At 34.8% G+C, this 21,734-nt stretch overlaps 1 protein-coding gene across 1 annotated transcript in view; it reads left to right on the forward strand.

Moving 5' to 3' along the window:
• The window catches only part of CERKL (ceramide kinase like), a 181,238-nt gene that overhangs the window by 51,550 nt on the left and 107,954 nt on the right, over nucleotides 1-21,734 (forward strand). The gene's annotated exons all lie outside the window — the stretch shown is intronic.

Raw genomic sequence — 21,734 nt, forward strand, 5'->3', positions numbered from 1 at the left:
GTCCTTTATAATGTTGGCACCCTGTGCATATTAGATGTAATCATTGCTGAAAGGAAACTTGCATCCATCTGGAAGCAATAAACTTTTCTAAAAGACTGCACAGTGTTATTTAATCCTGCGACTTCTTACTGTGAGCAAAATTAAGGTTTGATGCAGATGTGTCACATCATATTGATATCAAATTTATCTTTCTGAAACAGTGATAAAAGTATTACAGCACCAAAGAGAAAATAGCGTATTATGATTTTATAAACTTTGCTTTGGACGTACTCCATATACAGGAGCATATTATATGCATAATTTATTTTTATAACTGATAAAGACTATTTAAGATCTTCCCAAAGCTATCATATTATCAGGCATTGTACCACTTAAATATTTGTTATTTGGGCTTCTAGATATAGTCTCATATCTAGGCATAAGAAAATGGAAATTATGTACCAAGTTTCATTATTATCTTATGTTGGATACATTTTCCCTTGGAAAAAAAAAACATACCTCTCTTACTTGGGAATAATACATCCTTATGTTTTGAGCATAGAAATCTAGAAGTCGAGTCATTTTTAAGGCCAGGCCTTTTGAAGTGAGCTTTTGGGCCTTTTCAGAAAGATTTAATAACTTTCATAAATTTGATTTATTTTTCTGTTTTAAAATAGTATTTATTTTTAATTGAAAGAAAAAGACAAAGGTTCATATTTTTTGTGAGTGATTTTTAATTATGAGAAAATAGCTTAATCCACAAAATTTATTTAATATTTTTAAATTTATTCAAAAAATATTTTAAAAATTGAACCTATGGTTTATGCCTAAGCTCAGCATCAATTTAATTTAGAGGGACAGAGGGAGGATGTTTTACCCTTTGTATTTTTTTCATGTTTCTTGGTGATTGAGGCTTTTTTGGGCTACTTTTTCTTTTTTTAAACAACAACAAGAAATTAATATATGCTTAGTTTATAATATTCTCCTAGTTGTGGAAAAGACAATAATTACACATATAGTTACTATGAACTTCTAGATTTTCACTGATAACAAAACAACTCATTAACTATACCATGCTTAGATTATAGTTCTTAAACCATTCTTTGCTTTTTTCTATCTAGAAACAATAAATGTTTATTTAATGAACAAATGAATGAGTCTCTTAGAACATATTGAATTATGATTAATATTTCATTTTACATGATTTAGAATTCTGTGATTCTCTTTCTCTATTAACATCTGCATAGACAAATATGGGAAAATCAGAGTGATTGGCATTGGGTTCAGCTTTTCTGGAGTCTGATTGTATTACTCTTCCAATGCTCAGACCATCAGGACATTTGAAGGTCTGGGGATTTTGTGGTTAGGTTCCTAAAGTCACAGTGTCCTCTAACATGACCTTACCTCTGAAGATGGTGTTTATTTTACTGAAGGAGAAAACTTTGCACTAGAAAGTAAGGAGGACATAGTGCCTTTTTACAAAATTTACCTCGGGGTTAATTTTTTTTCAAGTATAAGGGATATTAGTCAGCAAACAAAATTGTATTAAATTCTCAGCATATTGAGAAGATATTTGGAGAAAATAAAATGATGTTTGTAGAATGATAGACCTAGAGTTAGAATTAGGAGATGTAGATTCAGATGCAGGAACACGCTGGTAAAAGTTTAACAATCAGTTCTCAAAAAAAAAGTACACTTCACACACTTTTAAGTTTGATATGCATCTTTAACATTTTCTCCATCACTTTCTTAAGTCTACACCATCAACAAAACAGTAAATCAAATTCTGATTTGTAGTTGATTTCCCAGTGAAAATTGGCTCTCCTGAGCCAGTATGAGTTGACTCCAGCTCACCCCTGTATCCCATCTCAGACATTTACTATTCATGAGATCTCTTGTTATTTCCATAATAACTATTGTTTCCGTCACCCAACTCATCCTTTCCTTAACTCACTGGGCCACCAATCCAATTTAGTTCCTTCTAGGCATTTATTACAGTATTCTCCTAATTGGTCTCCCTGACTTTCATCACTCCCCTTACCAATTCATTCTCCACTCAGTTGCCAAGTGATATTTGTTAAGTGGAGGCCTATGTCACTCTCCAATTGAAGCTTTAAATGACTCTTTGTTACCTCTAGAATAAAGTGTTGACTCCACTCAGCCTTTAATATCCTCTCCAATCTGCTTACAAACTAACTTTCTTAACTGAATATGCTTTTTGCATTCCAGCAAATTAGCCTACTTGCTATTCTCCATACAAAAATTCCATCTTCATCCTCTATCCCTTTGTAAAGACTGTTTCCTGAAACTCTCCTTTCTCATTTCCACTGTGTTGAAACCTTAGCTTCCTTCAAAGCATAGCTCAGATGCCATTTCTGATAGAACTTTTTTGATTCCCCCAACTGCTAATAGTATTTTTTCCTGAAATTATTTTGTGTTTGCCTTCCCACCTGTCCTCCTTCCCTTCCTTCCTTCCTTCCTGTTTTTTTCTCTCTCTTATTTTGCTTCTGTTTTCTCTGTCAAGGAGAATGACTTGGATAAGGATATAGATGTATCAGAATTTGCAGGCGACATAAAGCTAGGAAGAATAGTTAATAGAGTCAGGATCTCAAAAAAATCTTAACAGGGTAGAAGCATTGGACTGATTTTAATTAGATAAAATTCAGTAACATGGATAAATATAACATTGCGTTCAAAAGAATCAATTTGATTAAAGCAAGATCAGAGGAGTAAGCACTTGGTCTGCAAAAAATAACAAAGAAAAAATCTAGAGGTTTTAACAGACTGCAAGTTTGGGATACTAGGGGATTGTTAGCTCAATATCAGAATTCTCCGGCAGCCAGAAAAGAGGCAAAGTTGTTTGTGTTGAATGGTTCCTTCCAATTTTAAATTCTGTGAGTTTGGAATTCAGATTGGAGAGAGAGATCTGGGAGTTACTTGCATATACCTAGAGCAAAAGCTTTAGGAGTGAATAAGATTCTTGAGAGAGTGTGTAGGGAGAGAAGTAGAGAAGGTCAAATATCAGCCGTGGGAAATAGCTAAATTAAGGACAAAAAGCTGGGGAAGATAAACATAGATGGAGTGGTTGGATTATAGTGGAAGGCGAATGTACATTTCTGAAGCTGAGAAAAGAGAGATCATTAACATAAAGGGAAGTAATCAGCAGTGTCTAAAGTTGTAGAAAATATGAAAATTTGGAATAAAAACTATTGGATTTGACAGTCAGAATGTCATGGATGACCACTGGAAAGGGCAGTTTTGGCATATTGGTGGGGACAGGAGCTAAGGGATTTGAGTCAAGAATAGGTCGTGTAGAAGCAGAAGTATATGATATAGACAACTTTTCAAGAAATTTGATCCTGAGAGGAACTCGAGAGATGTCAGTAGTGGGATATGATATTAAGGAAAGGCTTTATTTGGAACTGGAACACAGGACCATGGTTTTAGATATGTGGGAAGAAGTGAGTGGAAAGGAGAAGACTAAAGATGTATGAATTATAACTCTTAGAGGTGGCATGAAGGATTAGGATAGGGGTAGAAGATAGGGATTAGGATTAGGATAAAGGATGCTGATTAACCTGTTAGGAGCAGGTATTTCTTTGTGACCAGAGAGTAGATTTTTTTTTTAAGAAATAGAGGAAATGGGCTTAGGAAGCTTTTGTCCAAGACTGCAGTAGAAGGTTAATCCGTCTGCTATAAGTGGGTGGGAGGAGCTTGTAGTTGAGAAGAGAGGAAAAAAAAATTTGAAAATGAGATTGGGAGTTGATGGTTGTATAAAAGAAGGATTTTTGAGCAGCAGGGAAGGTCCAACTGCGATTATGTAACATAGGATCCATGCTCCTCCCCAACCCACAATGGAGTGTTATTTCCTTGGAAGGACAAGAGCTATTTTTCATTTTTGTTTCTATGTCCCTAGCACCTATTCCAAAGTGCCTTGCACATGGTAGTTGCTTGATAAATATTTATTGAATTAAATTGAAATTTTCGATTATAACTTTGTAACACTGGATAGCATTTAAAAAATCATTTCATTAGAGTGGTGGGAGTAAGATAAGGGCTTATGAGAAAGGAAATGATGAGTGGGGCAAGCACCAACAGGATGGCTAAAGAAACAGACTCTAGGACACAAGGAGCAGGACTAGTCTTAATGAGGAGTAGTGATACTGCTGTGACCAGAGGACAGGACAAAAGAGTTTCTTATCGTTAGAAACTTTGGAGGGAGTTCCAGTTGGGTGCCCTCAGTCTTTTCACTGATGGGGAGGTTGTCATTAGCCTGTGTTGACTGGAGGAGGGCAGTAGTTTGAGGCTGAGAAGAGATGGAAAAAGAGTAGAATCTTGGTTGGAGAATGAGAGAAGGCCTTTAAAATTTTACTAATACTGTGCTAGACTTCTGATTATATGCAAAATTTAGGCGAGGTGTAGTCCCTGCCCCATGGAACTTAAGGGAATATGACCTGCATGATCAATACAGTACAACAAGGTAAGTATAAAACAAAGTGCTATATAAACCATGAAAGGAGATATGTTGCTGACTGGGTGAGTTCAAAGAAGGATGTGGCATATGACCTAGGATTTTAAAAACGCATAGGATTTCAACAAGTGGAAAAGATATGGAGGGTATTTTAGCTATTGGAAAAATTGTGAAAAATAGTGCAGAGGGGCAGGAAAGCATGGACCTGAATGCTGAGGTGAAAATAATGCAAACCCCAGCAGGAAGTGAAAGCTGTTTCCTAGAGTTTGTGATAAAAAAGGAGAGGAAATTCAAGGTTGTTCTGACAGATGCACATTCTAGTTTTGGGGAACACATATTCAGAATGAAAATAGGTAGGATCTCATGAACTAGTATTCTTCAGGGGAAGTCAGCTCAGGAGGGGTGGAAGATGCTTAATAACATTTTTATGGCACACTGGTAAGCAGAAGTTGTCTGAAGAGATGAATGCAGATTCATAGGGAACTCCTGAACCAACTTAGATCTCAAAAAAAGAAAAGAAAAAAAATATCCAGAAAGAAGTCAGGCCAGGCAACAGAGGATGAACATAAAGGCATCCTGTAAAAATTGTGTCAATGTCAGCAGCCTTGAACAAGATGAAACTTGAAAAGAAAGCTGAAGATGACAGAAATACTTTTTGTTTTGTTTGTTTTTAAAGCAGAGTTCTTAATTCTTATTTTGCTTCTGTTTCCTCTGTGAAAGAGAATGACCTTTTCACTGAAAATGTCCAAACAAAAATGACTGACACATCACTTTTTACAAGTCTTCCCAAGATCTCTGAAACAGCCCCTTTTAAAATTTCTTATAGCACGATAGAATTCCATTACATTCATGTACTATAATTGGTTCAATCATTCCCCAATTGATGGATGCCCTGTTAATTTTCAGTTCTTTGCCACTACAATAAAAGCTGTTGTAAATATGAGGTCCTTTTTCATTTTCTTTGATCTCCTTAGGATAGAGGGTAGTGGTGATATTGCTGGGTTAAAGAATATGCACAGTTTAGTGACTTTTGAAACACAGTTTCAAATGACTTTCCAGAATGACCAGCTAGTTCACAGTTTCCCCAGTCATGAATTAATGTTCCTATTTTCCAACATTTGTAATTTTTCTTCTTTGGAGACTTGAAAATCTGGTGCATATGAGGTCAAACCTCAGAGTGGTTAATTTGCATTTCTGTGATTTTTAGTGATTTGGAACACTTTTTCATACAGCTGTCAATCAATCCCTTAGATTTCTTTCTTTGAAAACTTCTTGTTCATATCCTCGGAATATTTATCAGTTAGTGAATCTAAATATAGACTACCTAGATTTTTGCATGATTTTTTTAATAAAATATCTCATACCATCCCTGTGGAGAAGATATAGGTATAGGATGATTTCATCCGTGGTTACATGACCATATTCAAAGAGTGGTCTTTAGAGATTCAATAGAAGTGTGCAAGAGTTCTCTAGTGGAGTACAAGGAAATTTGTGTTTAGCCTTGTCCTGTAAATTTTTATCAGTAACTTAGATAAAGGTGTAGATTGCATCATCATACAAAGCTGAAAGGGATAGCTAATATATTGAATTATAGTAGGATACAAAAGAGTGTTGTATTAACAGGCTAGAGCATTAGGCCTAGTCAAATTAGATAAAATTCTACTGGAATAAAAGTAAAGTCTTACACTTCTGTTTAAAAGATACACTTGTGTTCAAAAGCTCAACTTCATAAGTATAAAGGAACGGTGGGGGAGGGAGGAACACAGCTATTTGAAAAATAGACCTAAGGGTCTTTTCATCTCCCAAAGCTTATTTGATGTTGGGTTACATATATGGAGATTTCTGGGAAGAAGGAGGTGCTAGTCCCTATGTACTTTGTTCTTGGGCATCTAGATTATGTTCAGTTCTGGGGACCACAGTTTATGAAGCACATTGGTAAACTGATGAACTTAAAGAAGAAATGAACTAGGAAGGTGAAAGGCCTTGAGTCCATGTCATATGAGGGTTGGCTGAAGGAACTGAGTAAATTTAGCTTGAAGATGATGACACAGGGGAGAGAGGATAGATGCATTCAAGTCAAGTGAAGCCTACATGCATTTATAAAGCAGCTACTATTCGTCAGGCACTGTGAAACGTTCTGGGGTTTAAGTATTTGATTAGCTGTCACATGGTAGTGGAATTAGATTTGTTCTTTTTGGCTCCAGGGGGCAATTGGTGGAAGTTACAAAGAAGCCAATTTAGGCTTGATTGCAGGAAAACAACAATAGCAACAGCCCCAATACCTGCAACAAAAACAGTAACTTTCTAACAGTTAGAGCTGTCCAAAAGTAGAATGGGCTGCCCCAGGATGTGGTAATTGTTGTTATTCATCCTTCATTCTTGAAGAGGACAAATGACATCACAAGGGTCATGTCTTGACTTAAGAGTGAATTGGATTTAAGTGAGACAGAGCTGTGCAAAGTCATCAGCCTCACTCTCTCCTGCAAAGTCATTGTAGTCCACTGTCAAGACATATGTCAAGGTGACTGGCAATGGTCCAGCGGCATGTGGTGATTTCCTTTGGAAGAGGTCTTTAAACAGAGGTTGAATGGAGTTTATGATAACAGGGATTTCCTTTAGCTACAGTTTGGACTAGATTGCCATTAAGATCCCTTCAAACTCTGAAAATTCTTTGATTATTATTATAATAATTAACATGGAAGGTATGTGAAGGCTGGATTTAATTAGTCAGGATTGGAGAGAATACAGGTAGAAGGACCTGTTTATGAAATTACTGTAATAGGCAGAGAGGGAACAAAGGTCAATACTATGGTGGTAGCAATGGGAGTTCAGAGGAGTGAGATGCAAGAGACAGTTCATAAATAGAATATAGAGAATTTGGCAACTGATTTGGAAGTTGGGATGGAGGTCAAAGATCATGCCAAGGTTTTTAAAAAATAAGAAATTGGGTGAAGAAATAGGGAAATCTGATTGATATGGACCTTTCTGGAAATTATAATATTATTTATTTCTTTTAATTCCATGGGAAAAAAAACCCAATCGTGTTTTGAGGAAATGATTAATTGTAGCCATTTTCCAGATAGCAGTGGAGCTAATGAGATGTCTTCATTCATTCATTCATTCAACAAATACTTATTGACTACCAGGGACTTTGTATGTGAAATGCAAATATGTATGATATCATCCCTCCTTAAAAAATTATAATTTAATTGGAAAGATTTCATAAATATCTTTATAGAGGTATATATATTATAAAAATATAATATAAGCATACATATACATATATGTATATATGTGTATATATAGCTATGATCTTATCTATGCCCCTCATTTACACAAAACTGGAAAATTGTCCCATACCTTTAATTAAGTCTGTATATATGTATAAATGTACATAGACATATTCATTATATACATTCATTCAGTAATGATTTGTTGACTTGACTATCAGGGACGAGGTATGTGAAATGCAAATATGTATGATATCGTCGTTCCTTCAAAAATTATAATTTAATTAGATATATTTCATATATATTTATACATATGTATATATTGTATAAGTATAATATATACACATATATGTATATATACATAATTATTTATTATCTTATCTATACCCCTTATTTTCACATAATTGGAAAATTGTTTCATGCCTTCAAGTTTGTATATATGTATATGTACCTATACATATTCATTATATATATTCATTCAGTAAATATTTACTGACTTGACTACCAGGGACTATGTATGTGAAATGCAAATATGTATGAAGTAGTCTCTCATAAAATTATAATTTAATTAGAAAGATTTCATATATAATCTGTATATACACATACCATATAAACATAATATATGCATATACACACATATGAATATATAATATATGTATACACACATAATTATTTATCTTATTTATATCCCTCATTTTCACATAATTGGAAAATTGTCCCATACCTTTAATTAAGTTTATATATGTATATGTACACATACATATTCATTATATATTACATAATAATATTGCACATATAATTATATATGTTCATTATATATATATTCATTCAATAAATATTTATTGACTTGACTACTAGGGACTATGTAACCCCTTTGAATCTCAGTTTTCTCCTCAATGAAATGAATATAAATAATATAATGAATATATTATGAAATGAATATAAATAATTCTCTGAGTGTGGCACCACAAACAGACAGATTTAATAAATGCATTTTAATCTTAATGATGATTATGACAGCACAGTAATTTCTTTAACACTGACATTATATGTAACTCCTGATTGTTTGTATGTGCGTGTGCTTGTGTGTGTGATGGTGTTGTCAGACATGGTCATTGTGTCCTTTGGTTCTGTTTAACTGTGTTTCTTTGCAAAGCATCTTCTCTGGAGTGATCCCACCACTTCTACTTGCTATGAGATCCCCTAAGGGATTTATAATCTCTGGTGCCTTGAATTCGTAATTTGCCCTCTTCTCTGTATTATAATTCTAATGTATAATATGTATTAATATATTGTAGTACTAATATAGTTTGGGTGAGATGCAAGTATACTACTGATACACTTAATTTCATCCCCTCCTCCAAACGCGTTCCAGAAAGAAGATGTTAATATATTTAAGTACTAAAAAGGGCTTCACTTTTTATTCCTTTACTAAGCTGGGAAGGGGTTCTCTTCCATGAAATTAGAAAGATAGATTGCCATTCTCTGGCTGAAGATAGGCTGCATCCCTGGTGACTTGTAAAAAAGCAAACTGCCAACTCAGAGATACAGTTACAGCAGGAAATAAATAGGCCCAAAAAGCTAGAGGCGTCTAGGTGGTATAGTGGATAGAGTACCCTGCCTGGAGTCAGGAAGACCTGAGTACAAATCCAGGCTTGAGGGCTTATTAGCCATATGACCTGGGCAAGTCACTTAACCTCTGTCTACTTTGCTTCCTCAACTATAACATGGGGAGTAAAATTAGCACCTATCTCACAGTGTTGTTTTGAGGAGAAAATATGATAGTATTTGGAAAGTCTGGCATGTATCAGATTCTGTATATCTGTATCTATCTATCTAAGGATACTTATATCCTTCCTCCTTCCTTTCCTTCTAAAGAGTGTGATCTCTAACAATAGAGAGGAAAACCAGATATGGAAGAACCCTCAACTCTTGAGAAAGGATTGTTCTTTGTCTTTTTCCTTGCCTTTTTTTTTTAGACAATTGGAGTTAAGTGACTTGCCCAGGGTCACACAGCTAGTAAGTGTCAAGTGTTTGGTCTGAGGCTGGATTTGAACTCAGGTCCTCCTGACTTCAGGGCCGGAACTCTATCCACTGTGCCACCTAGCTGCCCCACCTTGCCCTTTTACCAAAGGGCAACAGTGGAGGAAAAGGTATTTATTTCCATTTCTTCCTCTTCCTCCAGTCTGCCATGATGTTTTGCAGAAGAGCTACTTATTCAATAGGAGTCTATACCCAGCATGGAAAGTCAGTGATGGAATCTCCAAAAAGTGTGATCCCTGGCAGCAGAGAAGAGAGAAAATTATGAATTCAAGGCACCAGAGATTATAAATCCCCTGGGGGATCTCATAGCAAGTAGAAGTGGTGGGTTCACTCTAGAGCCCACAAAGAAACACAGTTAAACAGAAGCAAAGGACACAGTGACCATGTCTGGCAATACCATTACACACACAAGCACACACATATACAACCAATCAGGAGTTACATATAATGTCAATGTTAACGTAATTACTATGCTGTCATAATCATCATTATGATTAAAATGCAGTTATTAAATTCATCTGTTTGTGGTACCACACTAAGAGAATTATAGACGATATGGAATTTCTAACCCTCTAATAGCCCCAGCCACGTTAATGTTACCCAGACTACCGGATCTGCTTACAGCCCAACCCCTGGAACTATTATTGTCCAAGGAAGCAAACTCTGTGAAGATGTCACCTGGCAACTTCTGCTGCCAGGGCTGCAGCCCTTGCTTCCACAGTAGCTCCTAAAGATCTAGAAAAAAGTTCTGGACACCAGAGTCCTTGCCACTGTCAAATGGTTTGACATCAGAAATGGATATAGTTTTGTCAATGGAAATGGCATGAAGCAAGATTCATTGCCATCTGTTTTGCTACTGAACTAAGGACCATTTGACTTTCACCTGAAACTTCCAAATATATTGTCTTCGCCTCCTAGCAGAAACTGTCTCTGCTTTTCTGTTTCTATTCTTTGTGTTTAGCATAGTTCTTTGCTCATAGTAAGTGCTTAATAAACATTTTTTCATTCATACAATATTCATTTAGACATCAGAAAAATTCAGATAAAAGTAAAAGGCGTTATATACATACATACATACATATGTGTGTATGCATATATGACAAAACTCATGGATGTGCACATGATCATATAGCAAAATCATGGAAATACTGGAATAAGTAACATCCGTAAGGTGAGCCTAAAAGCATTCGAATGTAACAGTTAATAAAGTACTTGTAGATCAGTTCTGTCTGACTCTTTGTGACCCTGTTTGGGGTTTTCTTGGTAAAGATACTGGAGTGGCTTGTGATTTCCTTCTCTGGTTCATTTTACAGATGAGGAAACTGAGGTTAACAGGGTTAAGTTCCTTGGCCACGGTGACACAGCTATTAAGTGTCTGAGGTCAAATTTGAACTCAGAAAGATGAGTCTTCCTGACTCTAGGCTTGGCGCTCTAACTACTGTGCTACCTAGCTGCCCTACTCATCTTACGGTGAAAATGATAAAATATAATTGAATACATTCTGATATATAGTATTACAGATATAATCAATCAACAAAGAACAAAATTAAACAGTCCCTACAAGATCTTATATTCAACTGAGATTATACAAAATATTGAGATAAATACAAAGCAACTAGAGGAGAGAATAAGCATACCAATAGTATTTGCTATCTGAAAATATTTCAACATGTTACACTTATTTTTATTCCAGATAAAGTAAAGGACGACTTCTCAAATGTGTAAGAAAATTTGAATTTTAAAGATATATATATTATATATGTATATATATATGTATATATATATATGTATATATATATATTTGCTGAAAGCTAATAAAGATGACATTGGCTAATATGTTGTCTTTGGTCTTACTGCCCATTCCCTTAGATGACAGTCATTCAGATTTTTATGGTTAGTTAAATGATGGACGTTGTATTGAATAAAGTATGTTGATGATTAATGTTTTCTTTTCATATGATTATTTAGTGTTGAAACGACATTTCCTTAATGTTGGTAGAAGTTTTGAAGTAACTGGCTTTAAAAGAGTTGGTTATGAGAGGTAAAAATTCATCACATGTTCTTAATGACAAAATTACTTTAAAAGTAATGAGGAATCAGCATTTATGTGATATTATTTGTTTGGAAGTATATATGTATATATATATTTGCATACATACATACACACATATTTGGAGGTATATACATGTATATATGTATATGTGTGTGTATGTATGTATACATCTATATCTATGTGCCTTCTTGTTGTTAGCACCTTTCAGGAATGCATTCAAAAAAGCACAGAGGTTGCTTTGACTTCCTGATTTGAGGGCTTAATAGATAACTATTCAGTCTGAAGCACATGGAAAATATCTGTTTATCATGGACATTTAAATTCTTCTTGGAATTAGCTAAGCCTTCAGCCATAATGTAAATAATGTAGGGTAGAAATCCATAGTTGAAATTCAACATATTTTTATCATCAGGAAAAAAAATCAGTATTTTTGTATATTTAAACAAACCATGCAGATTTTGATGTAGATTGCCGCTTTTTTTGGTATTTCAAGAAATTCCTACTAGGAAAGTGAATATTAGCTGCTCTCCTCACTACTTTTGCTACATTTTCCTAATATTTTGTGTTTAGGCTTTTGTATTAATAATTGTTAAATCTTTAATCTAGAGGGCATTCAATGTTTCAAAAATCATTTTCACTGAAATGCAAGAGGAACCCTGTTTGTTTAAACCTTAGTTTAACCCGGTTGTTAACAATTACATTGTTGTTGTCTTCTTACAATTTAAGCGTATTCAAATTTATTGGTCTTTTGCTTCACAGATATTTAACTCAGTGTGTGGTGTATTCAAACAGAATCTTGTATTTTTAATTAGGGGATTAGATAAGTAATTCTAAACAGCCCAGAATGTTAGACTCCACGTTGCTTAAAAGTCTAGTATACCGTAAGTGTGGACATAAACTCTGTTGTTAGGGATTCATCTATCAGGCAGTCTCGTTCTTCAGGCAGTATTTTAAAATGTGGACATGTGCAGCCACTGCAAGCACAATTAGCGTCCAGCAGATAAATCCGGCTCTAATCCTGTTTACGGTCTACATCAGACAGATGTGCCAAGATTGATTTCGACAAGCCTTCAGCTTACAGTAATATTTTTAAAAGTGCAATTCACTATTCTATTTTTGTTAAACCTCTGCTAAATATTCTTAAGTATTGTGGGTCTTATTCTTCTTCCTAACTGCTGTAACCTACTTTATACAGGTCTCTGCTTTGCTCTCATGGTGATAGGATAACCTGGCAGGAGAGATTATCTTTATTCCCTGTAATTAAATTGACTTTTTTTCCCCAGAAGATACAACAATAGGAAGTGGGTGCTGAATTAAATAAATAGCATGATATCCAATAGATGTATACTTAAATCCCTTTCAAGAACAGATGGTACCCAGTATCTTTGTAAGTAATGTGAGAGGACAGTTAATGTTCTGAAACAGCTAGCTATAACCAATATGATAGTAATGAACCAATAGTTCTTCAATGATAAAACACAACAAAAACCAAAATGATACGTTATTTGTATAATTTCAGTTCTCATAGCCAACTTAAAATTTTTTATGCATGATTCTTAAGATTTTACCATATGTTCTAAAAAATGGTAAATACAATTTTAGTTTTATGTAACAAGTTGTTGTTTTTCTACCAGTGAAAAATGAATATTTTTAGTTATGATAGTCTCTTCTATATTATTTATTTAAGATATTATCTTTTTATGTATGTTCTATATACATGTATTAGATTCCTATTGTAAATGAAAATTTTGTCCACATTAGTGAAAGTTTTATTTTTGTTTGTAATAGAATTGTAGTATAGCACACATATATTACTAGCATAGGAATATGTAGTAGGTTAGTAGGTTAGATTTTTGTAGACACTCTTCTTTTGCTGACACGGGATCTTAAAGCTTTTCCAGTTTTAGTTTTCAAATTAAGGCTAATTTTTCCTCCTAGTTCCTGTGGGGATTGAAGGGAGCCAAAATCTTTTTTAAGATAACTCTGCAGAGATGTTAGACATAAAAATGGTTTTTAATTGGTCTCATACTTGGAGTACTTCCTATAAAATGTAATCTTCTCTCAGTATGACTACTTACAATAATACTTGTTCTTATTGTCATATCATATCCAGGTCCTTTTAGATCATCCAAATATAAAGTCTTTTAGGGGCCAATGATTTTATTTAAACAATGCTCATTTTCTCCTTTTAATTAGTCTTTTAAAAATCCCATCTTGCATTAGCTTATCCATTTAGATGAAGAGCTCTGCACCTAGGGTTCATGAATTTGTTTTGTAAAAATTTAATAACTGTATTTCTATCTAACTGCTTTTTGGGGTAATATTATGCATTTTATTTTATGCATTTAAAATTCTGAGAAGGAGTCTATAAGCTTCACCAGACTTCTAAAGAGATCATGATACACAAAAAAGTTAAGAATTACAGTTTAGGTGATCTATAGAACCTATCAGCATCATTTATGGGTTAGAGGGCTTTCTATAGAGTCTTATGAGTTTTCTTCATCTCATGGAGTGTTGGTTTGCTTGAATTTCTAGGAAGTCAGTGTATATTCTGCCATTAGAAAAGCCAGCTGGTCCCTCCTTAATCCATCTCAACTTAAAAATCTAAGTTTGCACTGAAAAATATTCCTGGGTAACCCTTAAATCAATTGAAAACTTTAACTGGCATTTTCCTTAATTTGATAATATTCAGTGTCCTAATTTTATCCTAAAGATCATATAGTTAGATAGATTGAGAAAATGAGACTTTTTTCCTTACAATTATCAATATTGTGTCTATAAAATTTGTGAAATGAAATCCTCTTCAAATTTAATAAGTGATCATGGCAGCTAGATAACAACCCTGTTAGACTGTTAACTCTAGTGAGTGGGGATTGCTTTGTGGAAATAATGAATGAAAAAGCATTAAGTATTTACTGTGTGCCAGATACAGTGCTAAGCATGGGCCATACTAATAGAAAAGCAAGATGTCATCTGCTCTCCCAGAGTTCACATTCTTTTAGGAGAAGACAACACATTTAGGAGGTTTCAGCTACAAGTCATATGGAAAGGTCCCATAGTCCCTAGGGTGCAGTGACTGGCAAAGCTGGTGGGAATGTACCTTTTTTTCATGTTGGTTCCGCTGATAGAGTCATATCTGTTTCTGATGTTGAACCATTTAACAGTGGTAAGACTTTGGTGTTGAGAACTTTTTCCTGCTTGGTCTTCGGTAACTGTGGCTGCTGAGGAGGTGGGGGCCACAGTAAAGAAGCATTTTACATGTTGTACCTCCACAGCGGTTGCTTCTCTTAGGTGGGGGTAGGCTGAATTAAACAAGGTCAGGTGGTCTGGAAGTACTTCTCTTACCAGAGTTCTTGGGGTCAGGGCCATGGTTCACCTGCATCAGGGTCTGAGGGGAGGTGATGGTTGAAGCAGTGGTGGGTTTTGCCTGGCACATAGTGCCTCCTGTCTATCCTTCAGCAGGGTGCTTTGCCACTTCAGCCTGGCTGGTTTGTCTGTTGTATAGCTAGCAGTTGGTCAACGGTTGGTAGGGATGACTGGGTCTTTCAATGCAGGGATTGCTTCTCTGCATGATAACTTTGAGGGATGACCTGAAAGCAGGTCCAGTGATCTGGATGCCACTGCCATCCCTGGGGCTTTGGGGCTTACTCACTCATTGGTAGTAATTAGTCAGTGGTTGATCTTGGTGGTAAAAAGAGACAAAGTAGGAAGACTTTTTTTCTTTTTTTTTGTATCAGCAGCACCTGGCATAGTACCTGGCACATAATACACAATTAAAAGCTTGTTGATTTGATTGATTTATTAATGATATTAATCTTATCTTGCTACATTGCTATAATAAGTAATAGGTAATTTTTTTCATAATGACATGATGCACGATCTGAAAAAAATTTTTCTAAAGGAAGATTATGTTGGGAATTATTTTTGGTCAGTTATTTAGAAAATAACTAAACACATTTATTCTAAGCTTGTAACTCTAAAATCATGTTTTGCCTATTCCCTTTTAAGGTGTTACACAGGAATCTGGCAAATGGGTCATTCATGTATGACTATAACCTACTCTATGATTCCATAGACATTTCTTCTTTTGTAATATATTTTTAGGTATTTGGGGAGAACAGGGAAAGGGACTTAATTTGGAAGGTAGGCAAAGGCATATAAGGACGATTGCTTAGAACTTATCATTAGAACTGGCTAGGGTAACACCAGCTGAATTCTTTTCCTGCTTCATTTGTCCATTGAAGATGCTCTTGTTAGTATCTGGGAGGTTGCCTTAAAATAGCAGACAAAACATTATTGGGGCTCCTTTTTTCAGTGACTTTGTAACTAACTAAAAAATGGATGTTTAGTATGTTCGGAAATACATGGATAATAATAAATTCATGATCCCTACATTTTTCTTCCAGAGAGTGAAGTTTCTGTGGGGTTGGAAAAGTTTTAGAATCAAGGAGTGGTTTGGAGGAATTATACTGAAAACTTATAGAACATTCCAGAAGGCCAAGTCTGAGCAGAAACTAGGAAGAACCTATTGTTCATTGTATGGAAAAGGAAGAAAAGATGAAATCCATAGATGCTGCAGAGACAAAGAATCACCTATTTCACAGATTAGAACAAAAAGGAAAATGAAAAAAAAAACTACCATGAAATAATATACAAAGGGATTTTTGGCAGTAGAAGTTTGGAAAACTTATTTAGTCGAGAAAATGCTAGGATTTAAGTCAGGAAATCTGTGTTTCAGACCTGGCCCTACAATTAACCTGATATGATCTTAGACCAGGTCAGTTTTCTCTGCCTCAGTTTCCTTTTCCTTTAAATGGGGATAATAAAATGTGCCTTTCCTACCTCATCTTAGTATTTTGAGTAGCAGAAGAGGTAATGTAGATGAAATTGCTTAAAACATCAGTGACTTTGTACAGCTGTATGATAATGTATAATTATTACTGTGTGACCCTAAGACATCATCTTGAATTAATTGGTAAAATTTGGCCAAATTTAGACCAATTTATTTGAAGAATTTTTTGTGTCATTTACAATATCAATGTATAGCACATATTCATGAAATAAAGACAGAATATTTAAATAAGTGATAAATGTTTTGAAATGGAGATATGTTTAACATGCAAAAACATTTTTTCTTAAGCAGGGTGAGAAACTTCTCTGTCAAGGAACAAATGAGCAAAAATATTTTGTTTTTTTCAAGAAGTATAAATAAAAAATTCATCAAATTTTCAAATTAAGATCAGGTGATAATACATTCCATTCAGTAAATTATAAAACCGTATTCAATTATATGCCATATTTTGGCCAGTTAAGGGAGAATGAGATGGAGAGAGAAACAACAACAACAAAAAGAAAGAAAGAAAGAGTATAGAAGACAGAGAAGGAAAGTTAAACATGGAGAGACACCAGACTGCAACACAGAGCCACAGAATTCTCAGATTACTCATCTATAATATTAGATGGTTGGATGAATCTTTTCCATATTAATTTGATTTATAGAACATTTCTGGGCTTGAAATATATTAACAAAACCCATAATTATTTATTTGGGGGAATATATAGCTAGGGAATATCATCAGTGATTGGGGTGGGTTTAGTTTAGGGAAATTATACCTATTTTCATATTCAAAACTGTAATATAATTTGTTTTACTATTTACATATTTACACATTTACTATTTACATATTAATTTATATTACATATATAATTTATATTATATTTAATAATTTAGAGGAGGAAGTATTTCTAGCTTCAAGACTTATTCAAGACAAATTATTCATACAGTGTAAGAAAAACAAGACAAAGTGATCTCTCAAGGTCCTTCCAGCTTTAACAGTCTGGGTATAACCATAGTCAATTCAGTCATGTATTCAGTTAAACTGATTGAGTAGAAGGTGGTGGCATAGAGGCAATGAACTCTCCAAACATCCCCCTCCAAACAACTTTAAAATAATGCCTAAAATTGAATTCTGGAGCAGCAGAGGCAACAAAAGGTTGGGGTGAAACAATTTTCCAGCCCAAGACAACTTATGAGGTCTGCAGGAAAGGTCTGTCACACCATGGTGGTAATCAAGCCCAAAGCGCAGCACAATCTGCGCCTTGGCAACACTAGCAGCAGGCCTTGGGGGCAGCTGCAACATCAGCAGCAGCAGTTTGGGGGCTCTCAGCCCACAGTCAGAAAGATAGTCAGACAATTGGTCAGAAAGAGATTTCAGGGGACCCTTTGTTGGCCCTGGGTTTTGGATCCTGTTGTATTGTCCATATGCAGTCCTGGGTCACAGTTTCAGGGCGAAAAGGAGCACTAGTACTTGCAGCCACAGGGGTACAGAGGCCCTGGGCACAGTTCCAAGGCAGAAAGGAGCATTAATGATTGAGGCTGTAGGACAGCAGGGGACCTGGTCACAGTTCCAGGGCCAAGAGGAGCACTAGCATTTGTGGCTACTGGGGAACAAGGTATCTTCCTGCATAAAGACCTGAGCACAGGCTAGGAGAGCAATGACTACATCTCTCCTTAGATCGTACCACCTTGGAAGCACCAGAAACTCACAGACTCCACAACTAGCTCTGAAAAGAGAAGCATGAAAAACCTAAAGCTTGGAACAGTTTCCCCTACACCCCAGAAGAAGACCCTAACTGTAATATAGATAAAGAAGGAGTCCTACCAAATTCATTTTATGACACAAATATGGTGCTGATATCTAAACTAGGAAGAGCAAAAACAGAGAAAGCAGACTACAGATCAATTTCTATAATGAACATTAATACACAATTTTTAAATAAAATACTAGCAAGGAGATTACAGCAATATATCACAAAGATTATAAGTTATGATCAGGTAGATTTATATGAGGAATGCAGGGCTGGTTCAGTATTAGGAAAACTATAAGCATAATTGACCATATCAATAACAAAAGCAACCAAAATCATGTGGTTATCTCAATAGATACAGTAAAAGCCTTTGACAGAATACAATAATCACTCCTATTAAAAACTTTGGAAAGCATAGGAATAAAAGGAACTTTCCTTAAAGTGATAAGTAATATCTATCTAAAACTACCAGTAAGCATTATTTGTAATGGGGATAATAGTCTAGAAACCTTCCCAATAAGATCAGGGGTGAAGCAAGGATGCCTGTTATCGCCATTATTCAATATCATACTAGAAATGCTAACTATAGCATTAAGATAAGAAAAAAGAAATTAATAGAATTAGAATAGGCAATGAGGAAACAAAACTACCACTGTTTGCAGAAAATATGATATCCTTAGAGAATCCTAGAGAATTAACTAAAAAATAATTGAAATAATTAACAACTTCAGCAAAGTTGCAGGAAATAAAATAAACCCACACAAACCATCAGCATTTCTATATAGTATCAACAAAGCCCAGCAGCAAGAGAGAGAAATTCCATTTAAAGTAACTATAGACAGTATATAAAATATTTGAGAGTCTACTTACCAAGACACACCCAGGAACTATATGAACACAATTAGAAACCACTTCATACAAATAAAGTCAGATCTAAACAATTGGAGAAATATTAATTTCTTATGCATAGGCCAAGCCAATATAATAAAAATTCTACCTAAATTAAATTACTTATTCAGTACTATACTAGTCTTAACTTCCAAAACATTATTTTATAGAACTAGGAAAAATAATTCATATGGAAGAACAAAAGAAGAAAATCAAAAGATTAATGAAATCAATGAAAATCAAGAAAATTAAAGAGATGAATTTAAAAAAAGTGTGAAGGAAGGTGGTTTAGCAGTACCAGATCTAAACTGTATTACAAAGTAGTAATCATCAAAACAATCTGGTACAGGGCAAAAAATAGAGTGGTGGATCAGTGCAATAGATTAGGTATATAATACACAGTTGTAAATGACCATAGGAAACTAATGTTTGATAAATGCAAAGATCCCAGCTTTGGGGGCTAGAACTCAGTATTTGGCAATTGCTAGGAAAATTGGAAAGCAGTTTGGCAGAAACAAAGTCTAGAGCAACTTGTTACACCATATACCAAGACAAAGCCAAAATGGGTACATGATTTAGACTTAAAATGTGATATCATAAAGCAAATTAGGGGAGCATGAAGAATTTTACCTCTCAGATATATGGAAAAGGAAAGAATTTATAACCAAAGAAGAGATAGAGAGAATTATAAAATACAAACTGGATAATTTTCACAAACAAAATCAGTGAAGCCAAAAATAGAAAGAAAGCAGGAAACTGGGAAAAATTTTTACAGCAAATTTCTCTGTTAAAGACCTCATATTTTAAATATATAGGGAAGTGAGTAAAATTTGTAAGAATATGAGTCATTCATCAATTGATAAATGGTCAAAGGATATGAAGGACAGTTTTCAGAAGAAGAAATCAAAACTGTCTATATTCTTGTGAATAATGCTCCAAATCACTGTTGATTAGAGAAATGCAAATTAAAACATCTCTTAAGTACCACTTTACAAGTATCAGGTTAGCTAATATGACAAAGATTTGAGAGGATGTAAAAAAATTAAGACAGTAATACAATGTTGCTGGAGTTGTGAATTTGTCCAACCCTTCTGGAGAGCAATTTGGAAATCCACACAAAGGGTTATAAAACTTTACATAGCCTTTGACTCAGCAATACCACTACTAGATCTGTGTCTCAAAGAGATGAAAAACAAAAAGAAAAGGACCTATCTGTACAAACATATTTATAGCAGCTCTTTGTGTGATAGCAAAGAATTGAAAATTGAGGGGATGCCCATCAATTGGGGAATGGTGAACAAGTTGTGATATATGATGGTGATGACATGCTATTGTGCTATGAGAAATAATGAGCAGGATGGTTTCAGAAAAACCTGGGAACACTTATATGAACTGATGCAAAATGAAGCAAGCAGAACTAGAAGAACATTGTACATAGTAATAGCAATATTATACTATGATCAACTGTGAATGACTTAGCTATTCTTTGTTTTTTTTTTTTGTTTGTTTGTTTTTAGTGAGGTAATTGGGGTTAAGTGACTTGCCCAAGGTCACACAGCTACTCCGTGTCAAGTGTTGGGTCCGAGGCCAGATTTGAACTCAGGTCCTCCTGACTTCAGGGTCAATGCTCTATCCACTGCGCCACCTAGCTGCCCCGTAGCTATTCTGATCAATACAATTATCTAAGACAATTCTGAAGGATTTATGATGAAAAATGCTATCCACCTGCAGAGAAAGAACTAATGGAGTTTGAATGCAGATCAGTGTACAGTTATCCCTTCCACATCATGACTTTCCCCACTGCAGTTTTAATAGATTATGGGTTGGCATAAGAAATTAAATGGGAATTTTGGGGAGCTTTACGGAAGCTGCAGTCAACATGTAAAGGCCAACAGATGATACAGAAATGGTTTAGAAACTCAGAAATGCAGGATTGTTATTTTAAAAAGGCATTTCAATAAACTCTGGCATCGTACGAGAAAAGGCTAAGTTCTTATATGATTTCCTAAAGGAAAAGGAAGGTGAAGGGTCTTGTCCTATGGATTTTACACAGGTTTTCCAAATCATGGGAGTACCATGCCATTTACCCCTGCAATGTGTTAGGGATAACTGTATAACTGTATACTTTTTTTTAAACTTTCTTCTTCTTTTTGATCTGTGTTTTCTTTTGCATTATGGTTAATATGGAAATATGTTTTGCATGACTTCCCATGTATAATCTATATCACATTGCTTGCCTTTTCATGGAGGGGGAGGAGAGGGAGGTAGAGAGAGAATTTGGAACTCAAAAAATTAAAAATGAATGTTAAATTTTTACATATGGTTGAGAATATTTAATGATATGAATAAAAATATTTGGGGGAGAAAGAGAGTAACCTTGTATCAAATATACACATATATATGTATATTTGCATCAAGTAAAAAACTTATGGTACATGTAGTGGATACACACACTTCTGCTACATGTACCAATACTTAAAAA

Source organism: Vombatus ursinus, unplaced genomic scaffold (genome assembly GCF_900497805.2).
Source record: "Vombatus ursinus unplaced genomic scaffold, bare-nosed wombat genome assembly UNPS02014779.1, whole genome shotgun sequence".
Lineage (NCBI taxonomy): Eukaryota > Metazoa > Chordata > Mammalia > Diprotodontia > Vombatidae > Vombatus > Vombatus ursinus.